The following is an 8,245-nucleotide window of genomic DNA, read 5'->3' as shown; positions in this document are numbered from 1 at the left end:
AACCATTGGACTTCTGGATATCTTTTCCGTGCTCCGTCTACCTGGACTCTCCGTAAGACCTACCTGAACTACAAACTGATACCTGCTCCTCCACGAAAGAGATTCACACTCTGTTTTCTTTTTCAGCTCCCAATCTCCTCCTCTGTCTCCACTGTAAATAAATTCACTTACCTTTTGCAAACAGTTGTCTGCGAGTCGTTCGTTCTGGTGTTACTCTACTTTGACAAAAAACTCTGAAAACCTGATAATATCTAGTTGTAAAATGTTTGGTTTACTAAAGTATTTCCTGTGTTGCCTTCATTAAAAGCCTTACATAAGGCTTTTTTTTTTTTTTTTTGCGGCTCCAGACAGATTTGTTTTTTGGTCAAAAATGGCTCTTTCAACATTTTGGGTTGCCGACCCCTGTGCTAGCAGAAGTGTCAAACCAATGTTACCTATATATAATATACACTACATTGCCAAAGGTATTTGCTCACCAACCCAAATCATTGAATTCAGGTGTTCCAATCACTTCCACAGGTAGTCACAGGTATATAAAATCAAGCTTCTAGGCTTACAGACTGCTCCTATAAACATTTGTGAAAGAATGGGTCATTCTGAGGAGCTCAGTGAATTCCAGCATGGTACCCTGATAGGATGCCACCTGTGCATCCTATCATGGTACCATGTGCAGTAAGTCTAGTGTAAAATTTCCTTGTTACTAAATATTCTACAGTCAACTGTTCGTAGTATTTTAACACAATAGAAGTGATTGGAAATGACAGCAACCTGGTTACAAAGTGGTAGGCCACATAAAATCACAGAGCGAGCTCAACGAATCCTGAGATGTATAGTGCACAGAGGTCACCAATGTTATGCTGAGAGCCAGGCCTTCTCGTCAAATGTTAGTGTCTGAAGTCACAAATGCGCTTCTGGAAGAAGGTTAAAAGATTCACACAACCACACTCCTAAACCTTGTGGAAAGCCTTCCCAGAAGAGTTGAAGCTGTTATAGCAGCAAAGGGTGGGCCAACATCATATTAAACTCTGTCTCTAATACATATGTGGTCTGCCCCCACTGTGTATCCATGTAACAGTTGTGCAGATAGATAAACTCTTCGACGATTGACAGGCGTATGTCACTTTTATTGACGTTGCTTTCAATGCCACAAGAGTGAAACGACAAATAAACGTGAAAAACACGATTTAGAATACAATGGTAATCAAATCATACAAATATGAAGGCCATGAATGCTTAACAATGTGTAAAAAAGACATGTTCAAATTAGAGCCCCCTCGAGCATGCGCGGGAGTGCCGGTGTGGACACAGAGTGGAGCGGGTCTCCTCTCTGTCTGCTGTGAGATTGACAGCTGTCAGTGCTTGGGGAAGTGGGCGGGGCTTACGGTACGCTGCAGAATGAGTGCGCACAGGGTGATGCGGGACCAGGGACGGGGGGCTAAATGCAGGGCTGTCCCGCCCAATGCGGGACGGTTGGCAAGTATGGTACAGTAAACCTGGTATGTACCCTTCACTCTTTGCTGAGTCAATCTCCAGTAGAAGGTCCACAAGTTCTCTCAGTAGATGTGGATCTTTGTTTGAGATCTTGGGAAATTGTTGCATCCAATCTAGCAGTGCCTTTTTCAAGGCCTCAGGAGAGCCATAACATTCTTGCAGTCTGTCCCAAACTTTACTTAGTCCATATTCAGGATTGTTGATGTGCACTACTCTTATGCCTCTTTTACAAGGACCCTAATTCAGAAGTCAGGCTCTACTGCGCTCTACTCGGCTCGGCTCTATAAAGAATGCATCGCGTTTACACCGGCAAGTTTGGTCAGTAGCAGAGGAACGCCTCCTCGTGTTGCGTGGGGCGCGGCCGCGGCGCGGGGGGGGTTTGCTACCGAAACTTAGCGCAAGTTGTGTAAACAACGGAAGCGCTATGGACAACGTTGGCCCTGTGTTGTTGCTGTTTTTTAAACTTATGGGGATTCTCCTGAGACTTCAGGAAGAGAGGCGCAGTGGAAGAAATGCTCTAGATGCCGCGATTGTTGCGCGGAGTAGGACAGCTGTTATCTGCCGGAGATTTCAGGCTTTACAGCGCCTTCAGCTGGGGGACAGACGGCATAAATGTTGCAGGGTAAGCTAACGCTGTTGTTTTTAATCCTACCGTTCGCTTGCATCTGGTCACACCTACGACCAATGAGTGAACAGGAGCTAAGCTTGCGCCACCCATGAAGCAGGGCCGGCCCAGCTGGCCCTACTCCGAAGCAGGGACCAAAGAAGCAGGGACCGACGGCAAAAAAAATGCAGATGTAAACACTTGCAAAGCGAGCCGAGTAGAGTGGAGCCGGGACCGTTAGGGTCCGTGCGAAAGGGGCATTAGACGTTCTGCATACTTCACTGATTCTGGGCCAAGCCATATGATCAACAAATCAAGTTCTTTACTGGCTGACAGATATAGGTTTCGGATTGCATTTTCAAAAAAAGACTTCCAGGACCAGTAGTCTCCTGGTTTGTCACTAAACCTCCTTAGTCCTCCAGTGAGTAGCTCACTTCTAGCTAGGAACCTTGTTAGCTCAGACGTGGTTAACGTGGTCTTTTGATTGGACCTCATGGTTGAAGCTTGGTGAAGTGTTATGTGCAGGATTATGCTGGGAAGGTTAAAGAACAGCTTCATGATCGGTTGAGGTGTTTGGCAGGAGAACGTAGTTGTTAGGGTTTTTATTTTTATCAGTTTTTGTACTCATGTGTAAAACTGCTGACGTGAGAGACGAAGGTCATACGGCAGGCGCCACACCATCTGGCTCTCCCAAACAGCTATGTGTTTTTGTTATGCTATGGTCTGAACTGGGTTTGCCCGGCTCAGATCAACCCCTTTTTTCTTCTTCCATTAATAAAAGAGCCCAAGTAAGGAGGCAGAACTTCCTGGACAGCACGCGATCAGGAGCTGTTGTGGAATTTCTCCTCTTTGCGAAGGCCTTCACAAAAAGACAACGAGCCTCTCCGGTGTGATTTTTTTCTTAGCAGGTTAAATAAATCAAAACCCTGACAGTAGTCTTTCAGAGTGTCTATGGAATGGTCAGGTTCTTGTTTGGGTTGATAGAATGTAGTGGCTGCAGGTACTTTCCTGTACTCTACATTATCAAATGGAGTTAGGCTGCCTTTTAAGATGAGTTGTTCTTTCACATAATTGCCAGTGTGTTCTAAAGAATCAACCTTTTGTAGCTTTGGTCTAGTTGTATGTTCTTCTTCAATAGCTGCTGCCTCCTAAACATTTGCCTCAGCATGGGCTGCCTCTCCATCACATTGGTGTTGAAGAACCAGTAACGTGGCTTCTAACTCTGCTTTCTTAACTTTCCTCGCAATTTCCTTTTTAGCAAATTCTGCTCTAGTGCGAGCTGCTTCAGCTTTAGCTAGCCCTTGCGCTAGCTAAAGCTGAAGCCATGCTTGCTGATGACTTACTTGAACTTGACAGGCGGGTCTTGCAGGAGCGAGCTGATGGAGCCTTCCCATCTTCTCGAGACATTGTTATTTTATGTAGTAGACTGTGTGTAGACTGTTGCTTTTTCACTGTTCTGCCCCCACTGTGTGTCCATGTAACAGTTGTGCAGATAGATAAACTCTTTGAATATTGACAGGTGTATGTCACTTTTATTGATGTTGCTTTCAAAGCCACAAGAGTGAAATGACAAATAAACTTGAAAAACACGATTTAGAATACAATGGTAATCAATTCATACAAATATGAAGGCCACGAATGCTTAACAATGTGTAAAAAAGACATGTTCAAATTAGCCTTATAAACTTCTCCTTTCAAACATAAATGCTCACAAATGTAAATCAATGCTGTCTTAAATGTACCAAAATAACACAAAATACTTACAAGCAGTGCTTTCTGTGAACAACAAGAGAGGATGGAGAAGGATTAACTGAAGACTGATGAACTGTCTGTGTCAGCCATTATACATGTGCTCCTGAACTTATTCTACTGTTCAATAACAAAATTAACCTGTAACAGCACCACCTGCTGGCTGGAAGAATTACTGCCAGCACAATATGCATGTGAAGAGAGACAAATGAATACTTTCGGCAACATAGTGTATATTTATGAAAATATACAACATCAATAGGACACTGAAGGCCTTTCCTTTTTTTTTGTCCTGTCATGGCATTTCAGGCATACCATATAGAGAAGATGGCTGCCTACGTGTGCCAGAACAGATTTGCTCTACAAGAAGGATATCTCAAGATGAAATCCCTAATTGCATGATTTACTTTATTGAATCAAGTCTGAATTTAGCATCAGATTGTTTGTGAATGAAGTGTTTTCATGTTATGTTATGTGGGTATATATGTGCAAGTATGCCACCTGGAGATGCACAGTTGAAAAAGTGCCACGAACAGTAGAAGGCCTGCCATCTACAGCACCCAAGAGCAGAAAGGACAGGGGGAGCCAGCCCTAGAAAGCAGTAGCATTTCCAGGCAAACAGACACCACCCCAAGGCACCTGCACATCTGTACAGAAGTAGGTCGTCAGCAAAGCACAGCGTTAGCAGCCCCCAGACAAAAGAGGTATGGGGCGAGACGCAGGGCACCAGCTCCTCCAACCCAGGCATGCCACTACCTCCCGCCGTGTAGGCCAAGCCTGGAATACAACCCCCCAACAGCCCAGGACCAGCACCTGCCGCCGGCAGAGAAACTGCCTGGCACCAAGCAGGAGAGGACCCGCAGAGCCCCTAATACACTGGGTAGGCACCAGTCCACCACAGCAGAAAGGAATCCAGAAGGACCAAGATGAAAGTGCATATACCTATCCTCCCTGGTAAGCCAACCTCCCAAGAGGTCTAGAGGGAGGGGACACCCACCAGAGCCCAGCGCAGCCCCCGGGATCCCAGCCGACCCAACATCCCCGGGAGTCATAGTCCACCCAGCGGGAGACTACCACTCCAGGGCGAGGCCTGAGCACCCACACAAACAACACCACACCAAAGGGCAGCAACCTGCAGGCAGCCCCCCCCCACGATGCCATCAGAGACCCCCAGCCGCCCCCACAACCTTGGCCCCCGCCAAACCAGCACAGGTGCCAGGACAAGAGCAAAAGTTGGGATTGCGCCCCCCAAGCCCAGCCAAGGCCCTCCCCCATGGTGTGTGCACGCGTGTCTGTGGTAGTGTGTAATGTTGTAATAATGCAGCTGTGTAGGTCTAAGGTGCATTAAAATGGGGTTGTGGAAGGGGCGAGAGAGGCCCCACTGTTTGCAGACAGAAGCACCCTTCCCAACCCCAGAGCCCTTTATTTTATGCATTAAAATAAAGGTGCGTCAAAACAGAGGTGCACTAAAAGCCTTTCCATACTCGATAAGAAGTCACAAAATTGTCTGTTGTGTGATTAGTCAGAAAATGTTGTGAATGTGTTCATGCGGAAAACCTGGTGAGCTTTAATGGAGTTAATTTGCTTCTACTGCTTTGCTGAGAAGCAGCTGGCTGAGGCTGTTAGAAAATACAGCCATTTTTACAACTGTTTCAGCAAAACATATAAACCTATGAACTTAAAAAGACTGTGCAAAGAAACAGGCAGCTCTTCATAGCTGTGCTGGCCAGGAGGCCGCACCTCGGCTGGGCAGTGTTGGATACATTCCCTTCATTCGCTCATTATTGTGCATTGTCATATTTGCAAATGCCAAACAGCATGTACTGTCTCAGTCAGTTTGATAAACATGTCTGGTCAAGATAAGGAAAGCAAAAATCTGTACAAGGACAGGAGAGTTGAGAAGCTGTAAGAGGAGGGAGGAGATTCCCGGGAGTGCTAATCAAAGTGTCTCGTGGACTATAAAAGGTGTGTGTGAAAATGAACGTCTCGCAACCATCTGACCGTGAACTGACTTCATGACTTCTTATGGACTAGGCTGGAGCCTTAAGAGCTTTCACTAAGAAATCAATGAGAATGTGGAAGATGACTCTAGAAGCCAACTCAAAGCCAATTGCACAAGTCAGCATCATGCATGCCATATACCAAGGTGATACTCTGTTTCAACTCCTGTTCTGCATAGACCTAAACCCCCTTAGCCATACATTACAAAGAGTGGGTATGAATACCTGTTCCAAAGTGGAACAGTCATCAGTCACATCATCTACGTGGATGACACCAAGCTGTATGCCAAAAATGAGCAAGACATCAATTCACGGATCCACTTCACCAGGATATACAGCAAGGACATTGAAATCTCATTCAGACTGGATAAATGCGGTTAAATGGTATCCAAAAAATGGAATGTGATCACAACTGAAGAGCTTGAACTAGCTGAAGGAAACATTGCAGATGTCCAGGGCAGCTACAATTACCTTGGAACCCCACGGATAGCTACCGTGATGAGACTGCACAACCAAGTACCTTTAGAGTGTAAAGCAGGGGTAGGCAATCCTGGTCCTTGACTGCCACTATCCTGCATGTTTTTCCCTGCTCTAACACACCTGATTTGAATCAATGGGTGATTAACAGGCTTCTGCAGAACTAACTCAAAAGGGTAATTTAACCACTGAATCAGGTGTGTTGGAGCAGGGAAACAAGTAAAACATGCAGAACTGTGGCACTCGAGGACCAGGATTCCCTACCCCTGGTGTAAAGCAAGTCCTGAAAATCTAGCCAAATGGCAAGCACAAAGTCCAAGCCATGAACATGTATGTAGTGCCAGTCATCAGATACCCTGCTAGTGTAAGGGCCAAAGGGAGAGAGAAGCCAGGGACATCAAGACACAAAAGTCTTCACAATGTACAGGGAATTTCATCCAAAGTCCAACACTCCAACAGAGGACTAGTTAGAGCCACTATAAATGAAGATCCTGGAGTACATCATGAAGAAAGCTTCCAGTGATGATCTGCTAAGTCAATGTCTCAGGCAGCAGAAACCCAATCAGGAAGAAAAGAAACAAGTGCAGACACCATGGAAAGATAAGGCCCAGCAGCACATGTACCACCAGCAGATTGATAAAGTGGCTGATATCAAATGATTCTGGCATTGGCTAAAGAGGGCTGGACTGAAGGACAGTACATAGGCCCTCAGCATAAGAGCATTCAAGGAAAAGATTACCCTGAGACAATCCAGCACATAATAGAGGGATATAAGATGCAGGGAGGCAAAGCATGCATGAAACACCATAACCAAGTGGCTGGAATAGTGTACAGGAACATCTGTGTCAAGAATGAACTGGAGGTCCTTCAGTCAAAGTGGGACACTCCACCAAGGGTAGGGGAGATTGGCAGGGCTAAGATACTGTACAACCCCCAGACCCTGACTGACAGACAGGTGATGGCTAACCATTGTGTTGATCGACAAACTACAAAAGAAGGCAGTGGAAATAGATGTAGCGATTCCAAGTGATCGTAACATCAGGAAGACGGAGCATGAGAAGCTGGAGAAATACCAAGGGCTGAAAGTGTAGGGGTTTGGGTTTTCTGTGTTCCAGTTTATGTTTTTTGTTTTATTTTCATCTTGTTTTCTGTTTTCTGTTTTGTTTTAGTTCTTGTTCTTGTTTGTTGTCACTATCCACTCCTCTCCAGTCACTCTTTTGCCTTTCTGCCATGCCCATCCACACCTGCCTCAAGTCCTACTAATTGCTTCACCTGTACCCACTTACCTCATCACCCTCTGTGCTTAAAACCCGGTCACTTCCCTAACTACTCTGCTGGATCATTGCTTTGTTCCCTGTTGTTATGTTCTGCTCCACACCTTGTTACTTCATGTTAAAACTTAGTTCTTTATTTTGCTGCCTCGTCAGTCTTTTCGTTTTTGTTTATTTTATTTTAATAAATTAATTTTCCTTATAAGATGAGTCTGCTCTCTGGGTTCGCTTCCTTTCCCACGATTCCTGTCAGAAAGAGGAAATAGAGAAGTTATGGAGAGTCAAGGCCTTAGTACTACCAGTGGTTATGTGTCCCCCAAACTGAAAGACTGGCTCCAAAAGATCCCAGGAACAATCTCAGAGATCTCTGTCCAGAAGAGCGCAGTCCTAAGAACAGCCAAGATAATGCGTAGAACCCTCAAGCTCCCAGCCCTCTGGTAGAGGACCCAAGTTTGTAAGGAAGTGGAACTGCCCATGTGGCGAAAAGAAGGGAAAGCTTTTTTTTCAAAGGCAGGGAAACAAACAGGTCATTACCTTGATACACCATAGAATCTCTTCATTAGCATCCAGCATCCAGCATCTCAAGGGTGTCTGGATCCGAGGCTAATGGTGTGGCCTTCTTTAGCCAGTCCTAGCAGACTCATTCCCCCCCC

This window comes from Kryptolebias marmoratus, linkage group LG22 (genome assembly GCF_001649575.2).
Source record: "Kryptolebias marmoratus isolate JLee-2015 linkage group LG22, ASM164957v2, whole genome shotgun sequence".
In the NCBI taxonomy this organism is placed as follows: Eukaryota; Metazoa; Chordata; class Actinopteri; order Cyprinodontiformes; family Rivulidae; genus Kryptolebias; species Kryptolebias marmoratus.
This window is presented reverse-complemented; position numbering follows the sequence as displayed.